Source organism: Vidua macroura, chromosome 13, assembly GCF_024509145.1.
Source record: "Vidua macroura isolate BioBank_ID:100142 chromosome 13, ASM2450914v1, whole genome shotgun sequence".
In the NCBI taxonomy this organism is placed as follows: Eukaryota; Metazoa; Chordata; class Aves; order Passeriformes; family Viduidae; genus Vidua; species Vidua macroura.
In genome coordinates, this window is record NC_071583.1 from 20,255,553 (window position 1) to 20,276,757 (window position 21,205).

The 21,205-nt window shown below is 44.9% G+C and overlaps 1 long non-coding RNA gene across 1 annotated transcript; it reads left to right on the forward strand.

The window, feature by feature from the left end:
• The first annotated feature begins 214 nt into the window (after positions 1 to 214).
• Positions 215 to 20,664, forward strand: LOC128814139 (uncharacterized). Its single transcript, XR_008439273.1, has 4 exons — positions 215 to 362; positions 2,131 to 2,223; positions 15,583 to 15,758; positions 20,429 to 20,664. It is a non-coding gene; the product is annotated as an uncharacterized LOC128814139 (long non-coding RNA).
• Positions 20,665 to 21,205: the final 541 nt, after the last annotated feature.

A 21,205-nucleotide genomic window follows, 5' to 3' on the forward strand; every position in this document is an offset into this window, starting at 1 on the left:
TGAATGATTTATGTGTGTAGCAGGAAATTTCCTGGGAAACAGAGAAATCGGGGCCGCGGGGCAGGAAATTCCCAGGAAATGGGGAAATCGGAGCCGTGGGGCAGGAAATTCCCGGGAAACGGCGAAATCGGGCCCGGCCGGGCGCGGCTTTTCTGCGTCAACAGCGGCCCCTCGTGGCTGTCGGGGTTATTGCACAGGGCGGGCGCTGCCGCCCCGCATCTCCCTCAGATTCCCGAATTCCTGGTGTTTCCCGAATTCCTGGTGTTTCCCAGGAATTCCCTCACGGCGTGGGCGCGGGACCCTCTGCCGCCGCCACCGCCACTCCCTGCGGGTTTTTAAGGGGAAGGCATAGAGAATATCGGGTATTTATCGGGTGTGCAGCGGGCGATGCTGGGTCCCCTTAGAGAAGTGCGGGGCCCTGTGTCCCCCTCATTGTGGGGCAGTGTCCCCTCCTCAGCATGGGGTGTCCCCCTCAACGTGGGGTGTCCCCTGCAGTGGAGGGCACTGTGTGCCCTCAGTGTGGAGTGTTGGGTCCCCTCCTCAGTGCGGGGTGTCCCCTCAGTCCAGGGCAGTGTTCCTCTCCTCAGCGTGGCACGTTCCCCGTCATTGTGGGGTGTCCCCAGGGCTTGTGCAGCGGCTGCCACAACATCCTGCCTTAGCCTGAGGCATTTGGTGCCCCTGGAGTGCTCCTCAACCGTAACCATGTTCCAAGTGCTTTAGTGCTGACTCTAGGCAGTATAAATTCAGGATAAACGAGTCTGGTCATAGAGATGGAATACTCAAAGGAACACGGCCACATGGCCACATAGGTCTTGTCAGAATTGGGCTGTAATCTGGTATTTTCCATGCTGAGAGGCCACATGTGTAATTGCTTCATCCTTTTCCTTGGGACAGACATGTGCCAAGTACACTGCTGACCCTAGCACATAAATTTTTCACTAACAAATGAAAATAGTGAGGGGAAAAAGGAGATATTTCTAAAGGAAACTTTCACTATAAACTTTAAAACCGAAATCCGCTGATTTGGGATAAGTGATATGTCCTGCTTCCTTCGAGCTGTCACCTCGTGTTACGCACAAGATGTGACCTGTGAGCAGGCACTCCAGGACAAGGCAGATTACATCTGGGCATGTCAGAGCCTCCAGGAGTCACTCAGAGCCAGGCAAACCCCCACACGCTGGGGATGTACCCCAGACCTTCACATTTGTGTGAGAGTTACTGGCCGAGCTCCATGGCAAGTGACAAAATGTGTGTTCACAATGATACAGCTTCAAAGCTATTCCGGGCTGCCAGTGCAGGGTGTCTGCCAGCAGAAACAGCACAAACAGATTCCTGCTGCTGCTCGCTGGGTCCTTAATGCTGTCTCAGGCTGGGGAGCAGCAAACTGCCCTGGGAGAGGGGCTGGGCTCTCTTCTACCTGCCAGTGCCCCCCTGCATGAACGCCCCCTGCCAGGGCCTCCCTTCCCTCCTTATCTCGCACAGGGGCATTGTCCAGCCCGGGCTGGCGTGGGGGGAATGATGATGGCTCAAAGGCTCTTCACCCTTTTTGCTCTGGGTCTTAAGGGAAGCAGAACAGGACCTGCTTCAAACCTTTCTATTCCCGGTATGCACAGCAGGGCAACAATTTCACTTGTGTGGGCCAAGATAAAGAACCACTTCCAGCATCATGAAGTCCACCCAAAGAACACCCATTTCTTGCCCTTTTTGTAATCAGAGGGTTCAGCAACTCTGGCAAGAAGCCATGAGGGGAAAAGCAGTAACTCAGGTGGGTCAGTGCTGGGCTGTTTCATGTTGGACTGGCCACAAGTGCCTTGCCATGTGGCTGAAAAAACAGAGGGAAAGCTCTGGCTCACCTGTTCCCAGCAGCTCACTCTTGCAGTTGGAAAATCTCACTTCGTGAAAATATTATTATCTTCTTGTCTTTGACCACAGTGAAAGTTCCAGGACCTATTACATAAGGGAAATGGTTATCTCAATGGATAAATGCAAGCTGAGTACACAAGGAACAAAATTCTATAAAAATATGGTACCGAATATATATGCAATATGTAGAAACCATAGATACCCTATCATATAGATACCATACATATCCTGTGGTATACAGAACCATCATTTAATTTGTGTGTGCAGGAGAAAGGCAGAACTTGGAGCCTGGAGAACAAAGTGAGTGGGTCTTTCCAGCTGCCTAGGAAAAAGTGAAGATGAGGAATGTACACCATCCAGGTCAGTTTGCTTTTGTTGTATTTCCCAAGGTGATGCTCAGTTAGAGAATTAAAGCCACTCATTTGGCAGGGGGGGGGGGGGGGATCAACCTTCTCCCAGTGGCTGTGCTGTCATCCAGAAAAGCTCAAGAAAGTTTTAAGTAGTTTACAAAATCCATCATGCATTAAGAGCAGCAAACACAACTCTTGATGCAGGTAAAAGATTCAGTATCCAAGAGGTAAAATGAAACCAGACTGTCAGAGTTTTCAAAGCCTTTGTATGAGGCTGAGAGATGAAAACAGAGTAGTCAATCATGTAGCTTAAAACAACTTAGAGTAGCCCAGAGCAGCAATGACAGTGGAGTTTGGACTTCTGTGGCAGTGTTAAAGTGCTTCAGAGCCTTCCAGTTACTGACAATTTAGCCCCACCTCCACAAACCGTGCACCCAGCTGTGATAATTGTGTGTGTGCTCCACACACCAGTTCAGAGCTGGTTAATGAGTCAGTAGCTCCTGGAGGATGCTCCTGGGTGAGTGGGTGCCTGGAGAGGAGAAGTCTTTGGGGTGACCTAATTGTGACCTCCTAGTACCTGAAAGGAACCTGCAAGAAAGAAAGACAGAGACTTTTTCCAGGGGCCTGGAAGTGACAGGTTGAGGTGGAATGGCTTCAAACTGACAAAAGGTAGGTTTAGCTTGGATATTAGGATGAAATTCCCCCCTGTGAGGGTGGAGAGGCCCTGGCACAGGGTACCCAGAGCAGCTGTGGCTGCCCCTGGATCCCTGGCAGTGCCCAAGGCCAGGTTGGACACTGGGGCTTGGAGTAAACTGGGACAGTGGAAGGTGTCCCTGCCATGGCAGGTGTGGCACTGGGATGTAAATTTCTGCCAGGGAATAAAGTGTTCATGAATCCAGGGAGCCAAAGGTACCTCTTCCATCTGTCCATCTGCACCAGCTGCACCCTAAATCTTTCTTTGAGGTTCCCCAAATCTTTATTTGAGGTTCCCTGCCTCGACAGCTCCTCTCAGGCAGGCACGGCCCAAGCCCTCCAGACTGGATGTGTTTATTTGCTTAGGAATTATCTTAATTGCAGGCAGGTCCTTGTATCTTGGCTCCAGAGCCATTGTCTTCTGTCACCCTGCAGCCCTGGGGCTTCCTGGGGAGCCTTCTCTATGGCTGGGCCATCCTGAAGAGCCCGAGGGTACAAGACATGTAAACACTTGGGAAGCAAGTGGAAAATGCCATTGGGAAACAATGGAGCCAGCTGCTCCTGGGGAAGCTGGGTGTTGTTACTGGGATATTGCCCAATCCTTCACTTAACCCTGAGCCATTTCCAGGCTCCAGAGGCCTGCCTGGAGACACGAGGAGCTGGTTCCTTAGAAGGCTCTACAGGCAGCATTAGCTCTGGCAGCAAAGGCAGATCCCCTCTGTGTGCAGGGGCAGATCTCAGCTGAGATCAGTTTCTCCTTTTGCCAAAGACCAAGGTACACATTTCCTTCTGCTGCTGAGAAAGCATTCCTTTAGAAAAGGCCTGGGCTGCCATGTGCTCCTGTGAGCGGCTCTCAGGAGCTGGGATCGCAGCACCAGCCCTCAGCTGATTGCAGAGGACAGGAAGGGAGGTTTCTTGCAGAGGTGGGACTCTGACATAGGCTGCTTTTCTTTATTTGAGCAGCAGCCCTGTTCCCCTTGCTCAGGGTGTGTGCACATCCACAGTGGTGTTTCTGCAGTCGCACACAGGGATCCAGGGAGGGATCCCTGCTCCTTTGAATGGTTGCTTCTGTTGCCTGTGGCAGGAGCTGAGGCTGTGCTGCAGAGCTCCCGAGCTCAGCAGGCTGGGCTGTGCCCTCTCCTGGATGCACAGAGTCACCCAGTGTCCCTCAGGAGCTTTGGTGTCCCTGGGATCCCTCGGTTCACACCAAGGCTCTGGGAAGGGACACAGTGGCTGGAGATGTGGATACATCATCTCACTTTGTGAGACAAAAATGCAGTTATTGGGATGATGCTCGGCCAGGAATAACCAAATATTTAAAAGCATGAGGAACACCTTTAAATTCCTTATTAAAAAAAAAAAAAGTAAGAAGGAGAAGCCCAGAACTGGTTCCCTCCCACCCCCAAGAATGGCTTCTCTTTGATTCTAACTGAACAGGAAAGTATTGCATTTTTCAGTTGTGTAATTAGGACTGCTGAACGCATTCACATTTGTTTCTGTCTCACATATCACCCTCTCCTCTGCTCAGTAAGTGCCGTACACAGCTGTGCACGTGTACCACAGGTGATGGTGACAATCCCCCTAAGGGCTGGCTCAGCCTGCACTGCCACAGCTGAGGGGAAGGAGCAACTTTGTGTGTACCCTTCCCACCCTGGGCACTGGGCACAGGGTCTGTGGGCAAGGGGAGAGGAGCTCAGATGGGCAGGAAAGAGGTGATTTATGGTCCTGAAGAGACATGATGGAGCCAGCCATGGCTCTGACCCACTCCTCATCTGGTGAATGTGAGTGATACCTCCTGACATTTATTAACACCCCCAGCCTCTGGAAGCACCACTGTAGCAGCCAGGCAGGCCCTGGGGTGCCTCCCACCCACAGGAAAATGCTAATCTCCCCTCAGCCTTCTCCTCCCAAGGCCACAGTCAATGTCTCTCCCTGATTCAGCTGCCAAAGGATGTTCCTGCAGAAGTCTGCTCACGCCCTGTAACGTTTTTGTCTGTTAGCTAAATATAACATGGCTAATAATTCTACTGACAAGAGGTAAATGGCCAGATTTTTTCTTTACTGAGTCTCTGCTTGGGATCCTGTATTATAATCTGGCTTCAAAAAGGGACGCTTTTTCAAGTGTGTGTCTTGATGCCATACTGTACCGTACATATTGTTTAAATCAGTTGCTGGTGAGTTTGGACAGGGAATTTTTAAGCTCCTGTACCACATGGGGAATCTGTGACCCCAGCTTAGGGTTTCAGTTTTCACTGCAGGATCTAGCTTTCTGCACTTCTGCATTCTTTGGGATCTCACATCCCTCGTGGGGCTGTGGGCCCATGTGTCTGCTCTGAAATAAAGCACAGGTGCCGTTCTACACCCAGCTAAGTTATTCCTCAGAGAGGCTCCTCTGCAGTCTCTTCTTTTCATAGGGGCTAGTAAAAACCAATTTCACACCTGACCGGACATTTAATTTTCACAATATGTCTAAGAAACTGCAGAGAGCTCTTTTTCTGCTTTTCAAACACCCCGAAGATCAGCTGTCTTGGGTGTACTCAGTCAACCTGCCATATCAATACACTTAAATACCTTCCAGACAGAAGCTCACATCCAGCCATCTCCACAGAAGCAAGGTCCCTAAAGAATTGCTGTGATTCACATCCCCAGTGTTCACTTTAAAAGAACAAAACTGTATGTCTGTGAGCCTTCTAATTATTTCATGTGCTTTCTTTTAGAGAAAAAGGTATTCATGTTTTCTCCCCTCTCAGAATACCTGACTAAACATCCCAGAAAGGAAGAATTTCCCTGAAAAGGTGTGTTAGTGTGTTATTAACCCTGGAGTACTTGCCCTGGTGGAGGAATGAGAATTAATTGTCTGGTTGTGAGCTGAGAATGCTGGCAGAGGAGTTTTCTGTCGTGTCAAAGGCGGTAAGTTCTGATATATTGCACACTGCTGCAACAAAGGATTTGGGGCAAAGGAGCTGTGCATTGTACAGTAATTGTAACATCTGCAGCAGTGCCATGGTTCTGTACAGGCAGCTGCTCTCCTGGTGGTGTGAATGTTTGCAATGTGTACTGAGCAATGCAGGTGGAACGCTGTTACTGCTCAAGGGTCCAGGAGAGTCTACAAACACACATGTGAGAGGGCTGAAGTTAATTTGGCTTGTTCTCAGTGCTGAAAGGCTATGTGGGTCCTGCCTCTGGTGGATAAGCAGTGTCTGGTTTGGGCAGGATGCCCACGAGCAGTTACACAACCAATGGCAGAGGAACAGGAGCACACCCAACCCCAGCTCTGTCCTGCAGAACATATCTGGGGATGTGCACCCCTGTGCTCTGCTGGCAACGGAGCCCTGGGAATGCAGTGGTGCCCTCTGCCAGCCCAGGGCCAGCCTTAGGGGCTGGCTGCTGCTTCCTAAAACTCAGGAGCCAGTCCCAGATGAAAAGAAACAGGAGGGACAACTGAGTAGCTCAAGGGCAGGGAGGCAAAGTATCTGGAGCAGCTGAGAAATGAACCTGTGGGATAAAGGTGAACTGGTCACAAAGAGGAGACAGGAGCATCTTAAATCTTTAGCCAGACAGAGGCCCTGCCCTGAGCACAGGATCTGCACTGGCCTGGGAAGGATAAAATCCGTATCAGAGATACGAAGGGGTTGAGCAAAACAGAGGCTGTTTTTCTCTGTAGGCCATCATCACACTCAAGAATTTACCTTCCTTTCTGATAGTAAATGTCAGCTCTGAGACATTGAGGGGAAGCAAAAGCACAAGAAATTCTTGTTCACGTTTCTTCCCTGCATAGTTTTAGATGAAAAGAAATGTAACTACAATGGTCATAACATGGCAATGAGTATTCTGGGGAAACATTAAACTGAGCTCTTGGGGGTAACAGCTGCCTTGCCAATGTTCTGACAATACTGGCTGTTCTGCAAAGAGCTCAGCTCCTGCAGTGTCCTTGCAGAAAGATGAGGGCTCAGGCACAGGCTTTGGGCATGTTTGAATTGACCAGCCCAGCGTGGGGATGAGGGAAAACATTGTGGGCAGCACTGTTAGCACATGGGTTGGGCAAGTTCAGCTGGGTCTGACTTTTTACTAACAAGTACCAAAATTTTTCCACAGAAATTAAATATACTTTTTGATGAGTGCCATCAGCAAAAATGTGGAGTTTTGAACACTAATTTGGCAAACGGATTGCATGCATGGTTGGAGTTTTTGTTTTCAAAACTACAGATGGCACAAAACAACAATGATGTCTAATGGCAACATGGAACCAGATAAATTCAGCTAAAGGTGGCACCCTGGCTACTTCCTCTGCTCTTCATAAGTACTTTGACAGGAAATTGAAATTCACTGAGATTCACTGATGAGAACCAGTTGAATTCTCCTTCATCCATCACATGACAGGCAGTCGTCTCTGTGGGCATGAAGAAGGGATGGGGCCATGTTCACCTAACAAAGGTGCAACTCTAGGATTCTTTTCCCAATTCTCCTCTTGCCCCAGTGTGAGCTAGGATCTGGCAGGTTTCCCCTCTGTGGCAGCGGATCTGCTGGGGGGGCTCTCTGGTGCCCGAGCACGGAGCTGCCCTTTCCTCCCTGCCGGCTCTGAGCCCTTCCGGGGATTGATTCCCAGGGCTCTTCATGTTTAGCAGTTGTGAGATTTGACAAATTATTTGCTTCCCCCACAGGCTTTATCAGTAAAGCTGTCCCAGTTTGACTGAGTGCCAAGCTGGTTTTCGTAATCCCAAGTGATGGGGAATGGACCAGAGACATTCTGATTGAACGGGTAAGGAGATTCACTAATGAACTAGGAGACAATAATCAGTGCAGGTTCTGGCACTTGCAGAATGCTTATGTTTTGTGAAAACAGCACAGATTCTATTTTTTTAACATTATATTAAAAAATTCAGTGATCTAATTGTCTGGAGGAGCTAGTATTAAAGATCAGCACAGCTTTTTGGAAGTTTGCCATAATAAAAACAATAATGATTATTATTATCAATTATTAAAACTTATTCAAGATGCCTCCAATCTCCCTCTCCATGTCAATTTATGGTAAATAAAGGCAATAATTTTACAGGTGGTTATAACTCATTTTAGTAATATAATTATTAATTCCCTTTTTTCCTTCCCCTTTTTCTGCATCCCTGTGATTAAACATTAAATAGAGAATGTTTAAACATTCCCTTTGGAAAAAAGTATATCATGTGGTGGGACAGGAATGGGAAGCTCTCCATTTCTTATTGTACTTTATATAATCCTGCTTCTGGGCACAACAGAAGTTTATCCAAAACCACAGTTGTGTTGGTGTGCAGGTACTGGGGCATTTCCTAATGGCTCACAAGAATCAATCAAAGGTTTTAATGTTCCCAGCTCGAGCCAAATGCTGCCCTCCCTTTCCAGGGAGCTATGTGAAATCACAGAAACTCCCTTTACTGTTTCAGCCATTCTGGTGACACCAAGAGGGAAACTGAGCTCATGAATTAGTATTTGTGCCCAACCAAGGCTTCACCTGGGCCAGTCCAGTGTGCCCTTATGGTAAATATTGAATGATTCAGTTGACTGAAGGTGAAATGTTTAGAAATAGGAGGCAAAACAAGAACAGGTTTTGACCTGTTAAAATATTTTTTTCATAGTTTTTAGTTCTGACCATGGCTGTGGTGTTGGAGAGACCTCCACCTTTAACTGTTCCACTCCAGACTGTAATAGAAGTCTGACCCCTTTTAGGATATCTGTTTCTGTGCCTCATGTGTGTGCTTCCTTTTTGGTATTTGATTCTGAAATCAGTCTCACACCAGGTATCCACTGGCTGTGCAAAAACCCTACTGCTGTAAAAGGCTGCTGTAAAAACAATATTCACTAGTACTTAGCAGAACTTTGCAGAAATTGGTGCCTATTTGGTAAGGAGCATGGTCCTGTCTCTGTGTCTTATGCATTCTTTATTAATACCTGGGTGTGGACTCTTCATATGAATCAGTTTGCTTTATGAATGGGTTTGGTTTGGGCACTGAATCAATGAGTTTGGTTTGGGCTCTGAATGGGTTTGGTTTGAGGACTGAATGGGTTTGGTTTGGGAACCGAACCAGTTTGGTTTGTGCACTGAGCTGGTCTGGTTTGGGCACTGAATGGGTCTGGTGTGGGCACTAGGACAAAGCATTTGGGTGTGGAGGGTGTCAAGCCCCCCCTGCTCAGCAGAGGAGCAGTTCCCATCCATGTCCTGAGTGTTGCTGTGGGCTGAATGCTGCTATGGCAGATTTTTGTTCACAGTGCTGGGTGCTGTGAGCAATAATCTCATGAGCTCCCTGTGGAAAAAACCTCCTTTCCACACCCATTATTGTGTAGAATAAAATCAATATTCTCCTAGGCTTTGTCAGAGTGAAACAAAAGCCCTGTACAAGTGGAAATAATAACCATTCATGTATGTGCTGTGCATGAGGGAATTAGGCAGGCTTTTTAACCCTCTTCTTGGCAGGTAAAATACTTCATCCGACAAAAAAAAAAAAAAAAAAAAAAAAATCTTGTTTTGTTTGATTTTTACAAATAGAATAATTTTAGCATGTGACCTGTCTTGTTTTTGTACTGTAGCCAGTCAGAAAAATAGGCTAAAATGTTTTGGTTGGTGCTTTTTTTAAGCTCTGCCTTGACCTGTCTTCCAGTTAAACCCCGGTTAAACCACTGGAGGGCAGGATAGAAACAAAGGAAAGCTCTTTCCAAAACAGGACTGCACCTGGTTCACAGATTTGTGTGTGCAGGACATTTATCTTCAGTATTCTGCAGACCCACTTCTACTCATTATTACAGTGAAATCTTGGCACAGATAATCAGAGGGGAAGTTCATTTGTTCTGAATAAAAGTCAAAAGTTTTTATTTAACAATACTTTTTTTTTTCCCCAAAGTCTGATGAATGAGCCTTCTCAAGCACTTTGGTCACAGAATATATCACAGATATCACAGAATCCTGGAACGGTTTGGGTTGGAAGGGACCTTAAAGATGATCTGGTTCCAGCCCCCAGCCTGGGCAGGGCTGCCACACAGCAGCTCAGGTATATTGCAAACCGTGCAACAGAGGAAACACCCCCACATTTAAAACTCAGAGGCATCCCTTGGACAGCAGTGTCAGCACAGCTGAATGTTGGCATCACAGACAGCCTTTGGGAGTCAAAAATAGGTGTGCATTTTGGAAATTCACCTTTTTTTTTTTTTTTTTTCTGAAAACACATAAACTGGACAGATCAGTCATTTCTCTAGTTGCACAAATAAATTGTATATCTTGCCATAAATGTCAATCTTCGATGCAATCATTCCAGGACAGCAGGTAGGAACTCTCTGGTCTCAATGTAGTTGGTGGTTTCTCTGTCTTGTTCCATTTATTTATTAGTTAAAAGATTAAGGTGCTATATTGAAGTGATCTCTTAGAGTTGTTGGAGGCCAGGTTTTTGTGGGGTTTTTGATTGGTTTTCTGGTTTGTTTTTTGTTTGGTGGTGGTGATGGGGGGCTTGCTTCAAGTGAAGTAGAAGGAAGCTCAGGCTCAGCTGAGCAGTGAGGGTTTTGGGTAACAACAAGTGCATCATTTTCCTCTATTAAATTTTAAACAAAAGGGAAAAATGTCTAGACTGGGCAAATAGGTGGGGTTAGAAGGTGCCTCGGGTGCTGAGTGCAGTAACCTCTATTTAACCAACACATACACCAGGGACAGAGCTGACCCCTTTGCTGAGCGCTTCCCTTGCTCTGACTTCTGGCAGCTTTCGAAGACCTTGCCTAATTTATTTCTAGGCCATGTTTAAAACATGCTGGTTAAGGTCTGTGAAGTGTTTTAAAGTCCCACCTGCTTCCCTGCCAGGTTTCCATGCAGCTCAGTGTCATCCCTGAGACTGTTCCACTGTCCTGGTCCCACTTTGATCTGGGGCCCAGTGCAGGTGAGGTGTCAAGTGGCTGGAGGAGAGGTCAATGCCAGGGAAAACGATCCCTGTGTGCTCCTGCCTGTGCTGTTTATCTCCAAACAGAAGTGCTCTTTTGTGTCCAGGACAGCTCTTGCGGGGGGGGGGGCTGAGGAGCTCTGGCTCTGTCCTGTCAGGGCAATCCTGAGGCAGATGCCAGCCAAAAAGAGAAGCTGATGAAATATTTGATAACTAGATCAGCTGCAGAGCCACCCCAGCTGCACCTGGCTCCCTCTGCCTGTCCAGGTGAGAGCCAGGTCCCCAGGAGCTGTCCCCAGGCACAGACAGGGAGCACAGGGACCTGCACAAGTTTCTGCCTCATTTTCCTGCTGCTCTTACCTAACCCTATGTTAGAAGTTTATGTTTTTGTCTTTCCTTTCGCATACAATGAAAGCCTATTTTCCTTAGCCAGTTAATTCCTTGCTTCTGGAAATCCTGCTTCCATTCTTAGCAACCTGCCTGCTTTTGACAAATTAAGAATACCAAGAGAGTATAACAATGTGTTTTCCTTGTGGTGAAGACAGCATTTAAAGTACAGAACAGCTATTAAAGACAGTAAAAAATGCAATTTTGATGTTTTCCAATTTTTATTATGGTAGACAGGTAGTTTCATGTTAGAGATAAGCCTATCTGTAAGTGCAATAATTACTCTTTAATTAAGATAATTATAAAAACAGGAATGTAAATACTCAAGGTATAGTATGCCTCAACATTTTTGCCTTCACATTATCCACAAACTTATCTTGCATACCCTGTTTTTACTTGATGATTACAACAGCCTGTGCTCAAAACTGAAAACAGAGCAAGCAATTAAACTGTATGTAGACTGTTAAGTTTAATAGCTGAGAAAGACTTTTTGTTGTCATTTTCCTAATTTCTTCAACCTTTATCTTTTTATCTTCTTTCCTAAGGAGCTGGTGAGATTCTCCCACCAGTTTCTGATACTGAGCTTATTTCCAGCTGCACTGGGGCAAGGGGCAATGCTTTCTGTGTTCCATCAGGGTTCACAAAAATACCTCGCCAAAAGTAAGAGACCTCCCTAGTACTGAAAAAGGCAGAAGGTGAATTCTTATTAGAGAAACAGGTGAGAAATATTCTGAGTGCCCCAGCTGCAGGAAAATTGTGTATTTTGAGACCTCAGAGGCACCAACCATGAACCAGCAATTGGGGCCAACCCAACTGCAGCAGCTGTGCTGCTGGTGGCATTGGTCATTTCATCTGTTCAGCAAAATATTAATCTCTTTTGTGTCTTCCTAACAGATAAATCCGTGGAGCACTAAAGTGCAACAGCAGATCTGTAACACCATTCTATTCTGACTAAAGAGAAACCCAAACAATAACCAGCTCCTTGCAGTCACAGAGCCCATTATTCCTAGGCTTGTTTCTGTTCACTACGCAGTGATGAACAGAAGTTATTAGAGAATGATGGCAGTTTTGTGATTTTATTTTATTAGTTTTTGTAATAAAAGAAGGGAAATCATGCATCTGGAATTAATGGTCTGGGAAATACTCGTGTGCCCAACTGCTCTCTTGTCTCCTTATGCAAGGTCCTTTCTCTGATATGTCTGTGCTGCAGAGTCCCATCCTGTTTCTCTTTGAGTCTCTGCATGCTATTCCCTGTTAGTAATAATGATTTCTCTAAGTGTTTGATTTTCTTTGTCCCCCTTTATTCAGGGATGTATGACACTGCAGAATGTGACGTGGGGGATCACTGCCATGAGCCCACAGAGCTGTGGTTTCTGGCACAGGGTCTGAGATGCTGTAGGAGAGCATTTCCAAATACCTGAAGCTGTGTTGCACATCCATGACGTGGCTGGTAAGACACCAGAGGAATCTGGGGAGGAGGCTGAGTACCCCAGTGCCCATTGGAAAGGGAGACTGTATCAAATCAGGTGGAGACAAGCTCTCAATACCTTAAACATTCACAGTTGTCTGGTGGTTTGGTCAAACTGGGACACTCAGGGTTAGGTCATGAGCAAAGTGTAAATTCTGTGAGCAGAATTGCCACCTGTACAGAATTAGCGCTTTTAAACTATCGAGACAGGGAATCAGTGGGGTATTTAATGCACTTTAACAGGAGTAAGAGTGTGTCCAAAGCCACTAATTCAATACAATTCAGCTTACTCTCCTGTTTGATCTCTGGGAGCTCAGTCCCACTGGGAAGAAAACTAAAGTTCTGTGAAACTGAGATGCTAAGCCCCAGTTCTGCAGAGCTTAGAGGATGACTCAGGTCTGCCACACAAACATTGACCTCAAGGTCTCACTTTCAGATTTGATGGAACAATAATTTTGGCCACTTCACACAGGTTAGAGATGTAAGCCCTGATACCTGCAAATAAAAGTGTCTCTGATGGATGATGCAGTGACTCAGTGAAGAATTATAATATCTTTTCTTGGGAAAAAACCCTCAATTTGAATTGAGTGCACCTGGTGACAGGTCTGTGTGTATCAGCAATTCAGAACCAGTGCATGGCCACTCTGAGTGCTCCAACAGCTCTTGGGATGGCATTATATCAGTAAAGGCCTCCCTTGACTTCAGGGCTGTTTGGATTAAGATTTAGGGTTACATTAACTCTTTTGGTTATTGATATGCTTAATGGAATTTTTTTTTAAAAAAAGCTTTTTTAGGAAACCGTTCCAACGCTATACTTGGTTGTAGACAAAATGAGGAAATATTCCATATCTCCAGAGGGTCTGGCTCTAGGAAGTTCCCAGTCTGATCACTACTTTGGTGAGGGTAGAATGTTCTGAAACAAGTTATGATGGTGAATCCAGAGTCATTCTCTGAGGTTTGGGGAGGCTCTTAACTTACAAATTCGATAAGGAAGGTGATCAGGTGCCCATTCATTGAAAGAGTCTTCAGACTCTGCACTAAGCAAATTCTTCATTGGAGCAAACTGGTCATCCTAACCTTGTAAAGGAAATGAAAGAAATGGTGGAATCCCAGAGGAGCTGGTGAGCTGGAGCTGGTCCTGGCCCAGAGGGAGCACGTCCACTGCCAGTGCCCTGCTGCTGCCATTGCTCTCTGACATTCACAGAATGCCATGGCTTGTCAGGACGTGCCCAGGGCAGGAACGAGAGAACGGGGAATCTTTTCCAGATCAAGATAATCCTCATAAATTCCAGGGACAGAATTCTTGAAAACCAAGTGCTGGGGCAAATGATAACTTAATCATTTTCTGGAAGTTTAAATCAGAGGAGAAATTCTGCCTGCAAAATTCAACATGCAAAGTTTTGAACAATGTCAGTTATGCAGCCTCCTAACCTGTACATCCAGGCAGACAAATGGGGCGTCTGGAAAAGCAGACAGCAATCCAAAATCGACTCCAGATTGGTAGTGACAACAAATTTTTAAAGGAAGTTTAGTGAGTTCTGTAAGGCAGGTCATTGTGGATGCTGTTTGCAGAACACGAGTATCCCAATTTAACCATGACTGTGTCACTAAAAGGGTTTTCTACTGATCCTCTGAACAAAGCAGCCAAACAGAGAATGGTGCCCAAGGAGTGTAGGCTGTGCAGTGTGGCACTTCCAGATCACTGGCAGGATAGACAAAATTCTCTTGGTAAACCTTATCTGTTCTGGTGTCCTTGATGTCCTCTGAGGGTGTAAGCCAAAGAGCTTCACATTTTAAGGCTCTTATTAAACCAAGGAACGAGCATACTTTTGTCAGGTTGCATTGTTTTGCAGCAAATTATCTAAATCAATAAACTTAACGTCTGAGACAGGTGTTGTGTCCCGGATATCCTTCTTGATCATTTTAGGGCTGGTTAAAGGAGTAGTCTCTGAAAGTAACACCTTTTATTGAATGAAAGAACACAGAAGGTCCCTGTCAGACAGCTCCTGAGCTGGACATGAGTGCCATTGCTACTCTTCTCTCCTCTGGGAAGTTTTGTACATCTGGTGTCGATGCAATCGGCTCTGTGACAGTGCAGCCACCTTAACCTTTTGCGGCAGGCTCACTTCCAGTACAACAGGATAACTGATCAGCAAGGGTACAGCAGGCAGGTGGGAATAGTCTGGAATTGGCCTGAAGGAAAAAAGGATTAAAGAAACTTGGGTGGATGTGTTGGACTGCAGCTCCTTTCCTGTAAGTTCTTTGTAATATTTGTGGTGGTGATGTGATTGGTATCTAACTGCTGCAGGGTTACCTTTAAACAGAAGACCAGAATGGCCCAGGAACTCACTCTCTAACGGTCTGGTTGGGATAATTTATTTTCCTTGAATTGAACGTCTCTCCAGGTGTTGGTAAATGTATAGAACATCCTGTTCCTTGATCAGTTTGTGCTTGTGTTTCTTCTTCCAGTTTTCACCTGGAATTAATTCTGCAATATGTGGCTCAGTTTTATGGTCCTTCACTGCATCCTCTCCACTGCAAACAGGGAGAATGCCAGTCTGGATGCACACCTGGCTGTACCTGAGACCCAATGCACAACTGGAATAGATTCTGGTTACCATTTGTTACTTACCAGGATGTTTACCAAATGAATGACCACTAATAGGGATTTTGTGATGTGGGCTCTTGGATTCTATTCCCTGAGGAGTCCTGGTTCCCCTTGGGAACATGTGCAAGTTGTTTTCCTCCCTATGCTTTAATTTTATTGTTTGTAAATTGGGATTCCATATGAATCTCCTTCATAAAGCTGTTATTCCACTATTGTCAGCAACAGTCACATCCAATAGAATAAAATGTTGATTTCTAATTTCTATCAAACCTCTCCACATTGTATTTTTGGGGTAATGCTTTGTCCTTGTATCTTTTGCAATAGCACAGGAGATAAGATTCAGATTTCACCCTCCTTGGGCCAGGAAACACTGGGAGCTGATAAATCCAAGGAAATACTCAAAACTTCCTTATCAGAGGAGTGGCATTGCCTTTGTCTGTCTGAGCAGGGTGAGGCCCTGCTGATGTCCCAGAGCTGGAGGCAGGACACAGGAATTCCAGGTACTGCAGGGGGTGACAGATCCAAACAGGATTCGGGGCTGTACTCTCTGATTTGTTCCCTCAACTTCTGTGTCAGTGCTGACTCCCCCGATGGAGTGTGAGCATTGCACCCTGGCAGAGCCCTTTCCCAGCTCCAGCTGCAGTGGCAGCAGGGCTGGCAGGCAAGGGCAGCAGCTCCAAGCACCACCACTCCGAGGGGGGAACGAGGGATCTGTGACAAGAGGCAAAGCATTGATTAATGGGCTTGAGAATTAATCCATGTTTTTATGCCTGGTTGGGAAATGATTCAAATTGTATCCCCTTGTAGACTGTGTATTTAATAGGATGATAGGAAATACATGCAATGTAAAACAAAGTTTGGGGATATAATAATAAGTAAATCAAGGTGTTCTGCACTTTGACGTAATCCCCCCAATACCACCTGCATGTACACTTCCCAGTGTACATGACTGCATTGGGTCCATAGGTTTGTGCACCTTGGGGGAGAAATGCTATGATTTGCTGAAAGACAGAACTGGAAAACAGTTGATGTCTCCAAGCTCTTTCTGAGCTCTAGAGATTGCACAAGGATGTGACCACAAAGGAAACCAGTACCAAGTTCCCAGTGGAACAACACTCACAAAATGGTTTCACTACCCGGGGCTTTTGTGAAGGTCTTTTGCATCTTGAGGTGAGTTCAAGATCACTTTTATATAAGCACTGACCAGTCAAGTCTTAACTAACCCCACAGAAGTAATGCAGAAGTAATGACAAGTCTCTGCTGTTCATCCTTCTGCCCCTCCCACCATGCTGCTAACATTTCCATTTTTCTTGGCTAATTAGTCTTGAATTTTGTTGGTTTAAAATATCCTTTTGTTAAGTTTTTATTTTGTAAAAAAAAATTATTGGGAATTCTTTTACTGTTTCAATGTCTGTCATGTGTTACTCCAGTAAATAACTTAAAAAAATCAAATATTGATTTATATGTTTGGCTTCCCTTTGTTCTATACAAAAGCAATGATTTTACTTAGCTATTATGATGGATAAAACTTCAGAGATAATTAAATACATTAAATCCCTAAGGGAAGACTTACTTCAGGTCTGAACTATTCAGACTTGAAAGCCTTTGGAAAGTGTTAAATCCACTATCATTTCAATACTGTGACTTAAAAAGCCCAGCAGACCCACACAGAACAGATGCAGTGCAAGGAGCTGTTGTGTGTTAAAGGCATTTTCCTGAATCCATGCAAAACCAGCAGCAGAGCACGACTGCTGTGTGTTTTATGTAAACCTTTCATATATTCACAGTAGCTGAATAAGAGCTTGGACTTTGTGCACTTTTTAAATTGCTGTGCAGCTGTGGCCAGGTGCTGAGAGCTTTATTTGCCACAGCACTGGGCCTGCCAGCTTTGGCACTGCTTGGAAAAGCTTCCTGATGTGTCTGTCTGTCCCTGCCTTGCTTTTTCCCAGCCATTGGTTTTCCTGGGCAAGAACAGGAAAAATGTTTAACTTTGCCATCCTACACACATCCATGTGTGGAAGTGTCCATCCCTGGCAGTGTCCAAGGCCAGGCTGGATGGGGCTGGGAGCAGCCTGGGACTGTGGGAAGTGTCCCTGCCCATGGCAGGGGTGGGATGAGTTGAGCTTTAATCATCCCAAAGCATTCCAGGACTCTCTGATAACAAGTTAAAACTTCAAGATGTAGCTATTTAGGATTATTGTCAGTGTATTTAGCACACAGCTGCAGAGAGCAGCAGTTACCTCCTGCATCTTCCACTTTTGTTCTGGATTGATTTAGGACTTGCTGTTCCTATCTATGCAGTTCTCAACTGTTGTCACCTGAGTTAGTCAGAAAACACTGAGCCAAGGAACCCTCACTAGGGAAGTCCAGGAGATCACTACCTGTGGTGAATTGCACTATGAATTATGTGTAAATCAAAATATGAATTTTTTTCTTTATACATAAAAATGTGTTTTTCAACTTCAGCTGAAAATTTGGAATAAGAAGCAAAGCATGAAATTTCCTGAAAAGGGCAAAAATTTGTATACAAAAATATTAACATTCCACATGAGAATCTATCATGCATCCAGACTGCAACAGAGAAGGGGGGAGTGTGTCCATGTGTGAGGGGTGAAAGCATCTTCCCTGAGTCAGGATGTTTGCCCTGCAGCAGGGCTGGGCCTGGGGCTCTCTCTGGGGTTGGAGTCCCTGTCAGTAGAGCCACATCCAGCCTTGGATGACTTCCTGCCCAATTTCTCCTGGCCGGGGTGATCCAGCAGCCGTGGAGGAACAAGGGGTGGATGAGGGCAGGTTTGGCCTCAGGCTGGAATGGTCACAGGCTGCCATCCCCCCCTGGGACTGGCTGGACGTGCCTCTAGGGACACCTTTTGGCCACACATTTCAAGTCAGATGAGCTGAACCCACACTTTGCAAAATTCATAACAGCTGGTTTTGCATCTGTTATGGTTTGATGCTGGTGTACTGCTAGTGCACTTATGAAAATATATTTTTCTTAAAAGATTGCTGTGAGATGTGACTAGAAACAGAGTAGAGTAGGCTCAAGCTTAAAAATAAAGAAAAGAGCTTTATTAACTTACAACTATAATAAAAAGAACACGCAGAATTTAGAATGAAAACCTTCTAAAACATTCTTCTTCTCTTTACTTAATTCCTTATCGACCCATGACAGCATCTGACCAAATATAGGGAAAGCACTGGTGGAGAATGTTGTGCTGGTCCTTCAGTTTTCTTGTCTAAAGTATAAAGGTGAACAGGGAGAGGAGAGGAGAGGAGAGGAGAGGAGAGGAGAGGAGAGGAGAGGAGAGGAGAGGAGAGGAGAGGAGAGGAGAGAAGAGAAGAGAAGAGAAGAGAAGAGAAGAGAAGAGAAGAGAAGAGAAGAGAAGAGAAGAGAAGAGAAGAGAAGAGAAGAGAAGAGAAGAGAGAGAAGAGAAGAGAAGAGAAGAGAAGAGAAGAGAAGAGAAGAGAAGAGAAGAGAAGAGAAGAGAAGAGAAGAGAAGAGAAGAGAGAAGAACAACAAACCCCAAAACAATAGAAACAAAACAAAACAAACAAAAAAGAAAAAGAAAAATAAGATTGTCAAAGCTTTTATTTTACAAGCAAAGCAAGTGCTCATGCTGATGATCTTAGTCCAGGAGGACCCAACCTATTTTATCTCCCTTTTCACAGCATGTCTTGGCACCCATGGGTCTGAGCCAGCCCCATGAACCATTCTGTAGCACCCCTGCAGCTCCCTGCCTGCCCTGCAGTGCTTATGGGACTGTGCACCCTGTGCAGCAGCCAGGGGAATCCTTACAGATACCCTGTCAGCAGCACAGCCAGCAGGGAAGGATCAGCATTCTGCAGGCAGAAAATGTGAATCAGAAGATTTATTAGCTAGAGAATGAATCTATAGCTAGAGAATGAATCTAGTAGATGATAATGTGGGAGACTTGGCATTACTGTTTTGCCTGCTTCATGAATAAAATTCAGTATTTGTGTATTTAATGAAAAAAAGGAACCTCTTAATATTAAAAGGGTTAATTCTTAACTAATTCCTCTTTCAGAGACAAGAAATATTTTCTGTAAGCCATAAATAACACATTTTAATAAACTGAGACTTTGATTACTTCATGCGGTCCGACTTGCATTGTAATTTCGCAGAGACTCTTTGACACCGTTCCAACATCCAGTTTCTGTTGTGCATATTAAAAGTTCTACATATTTCAGACATGTACAGGTCTTCATGGTCTACTAGTGAACAGTGTCATTACTGAAAATAAGTTTGACCTTCTAGAGAAATAATTGACTTTTAACGGAAAGCAATTTTATTTTTAAAAAAACTTCATTGTTTTCATGATTTACCTTTAATTTATGTTCCCTTACTATACAGTCATTTTTCTCAAACTGCACTAATTTTGTAGTTCAAACAAGGCTTCCATTTCACCCTTGAGCCAGGATCCCTGATTTTTCTTTCAACTGGAAGTGCACAAGCTAAATTTTTGGAATCGGTTCAAGGTCAAATTCAGTTCCTTGGAGTTTTGTCTTGAATGTGAACTTCAACAAGGAATGAGAAAAAGTAACTTTTTCTCAGTGACAAATCCTAGCCAATACGTTGGTCATGGCATTAAAAGAGCAAGAGGGCTCATGCTGGCATATGCTCCAGTGCTGGAAAGAGCTTTACCTGCTTGAAAAGACTGGAAATTAATTCAAGCAGCATCTGTTTTGCCCTCTCTAATTTACTTTCATTGATTATATCCCTACAATGAGCATTTGGTAGAGAACATTTTTAATGTGGTTCCCTCCCTGACCCCCTGAAAAAGGAATAAGGAATGAATATACTTACCTGTGGGTTCAGCAGGTGCACATTGAATTGCTTGAAATTTTGAGTTTGCTTCCATACTGGGGAAAAATGTTTTCCCTCAAAGTGGGGAAGTGGTTCAGCTATAAACTAGCTGAAAATGTGCTAAAAATTATAGACAACCATTCACTAAACCTCAGTTTCTGCAGAAAACTGAGTAGCCCTGAGCAAAATATGGCCCACGTTTCAGCTGGGTGAGCTCCTCCCAGAGACCTGAATTATTTTCTCTATTTACAACCACATATTAAGAACTTTTCTCTGTATCTCCAGTATTTCCCTGTCTTTGCAATTGATTAGATGACACCAAGAATCTTTGCATTTTTTTCATTGCAGGTTTCTTGTGGCCTGGAACAGCTTGCAGAGAGGTGAGCTGCTCTCCTCCACTGCTCCAAAATCCACCCATTGATGCTCAGACTGCAGATATGCTTTGCTGTCCCTGGAATTCCTTTGTTCAGAGCTGACTGTTCATCTTTACTCCTGGTTATTTATGATTTACCTGATTTTGGCTGAGCTGAGTTCAGGGCTGAGTAATTTTCCAGCAACTTTGTTCATGATGAACACTTCACTAAACTTGCTACCAATGCCTTTGATCAATGCTCTCTTATAAAACCAATTATTCAAAGCAAACCAGGCTGCTCATGGAGTTCTTAGCTAGCTTTTGAACTGCCAGGCTGGTGGTGGATAGTGTTTATATTGTAATTGTAAATGAAAATGGTATTTATTGCTTCTTCCAGTTGCTTTTACTGGGGGGTCTGCTGTATCTTGGGGCTCTCTATTAACTTATCCAGGCATTCACTTTACCCAGAGGTATTTCTCACTTTTCCAGTGTCAGTGAAATTGCTCCTGCACAGCAGCATAAAGGGACATAGAGGCTGCTGAAAATTTCCTATGAAAAAAAATTTTATCACTCTTACAAACACACAGGAAAGGAAAAGGATGAGAATCTGAAATTACAGTAAAGGATTCTTAGAGAAATGTGCTTGACAGGAGGATTTAAATGAAAAGTCAGGACTCATCTGAGGCTTCAAGAGTTGGGGGAGGTCTCTAGGATCAGGAGTAGGACAGAAGAAGTGAAGACAAGAACAGGAGTATAAAAGGAAGGTTACAGAG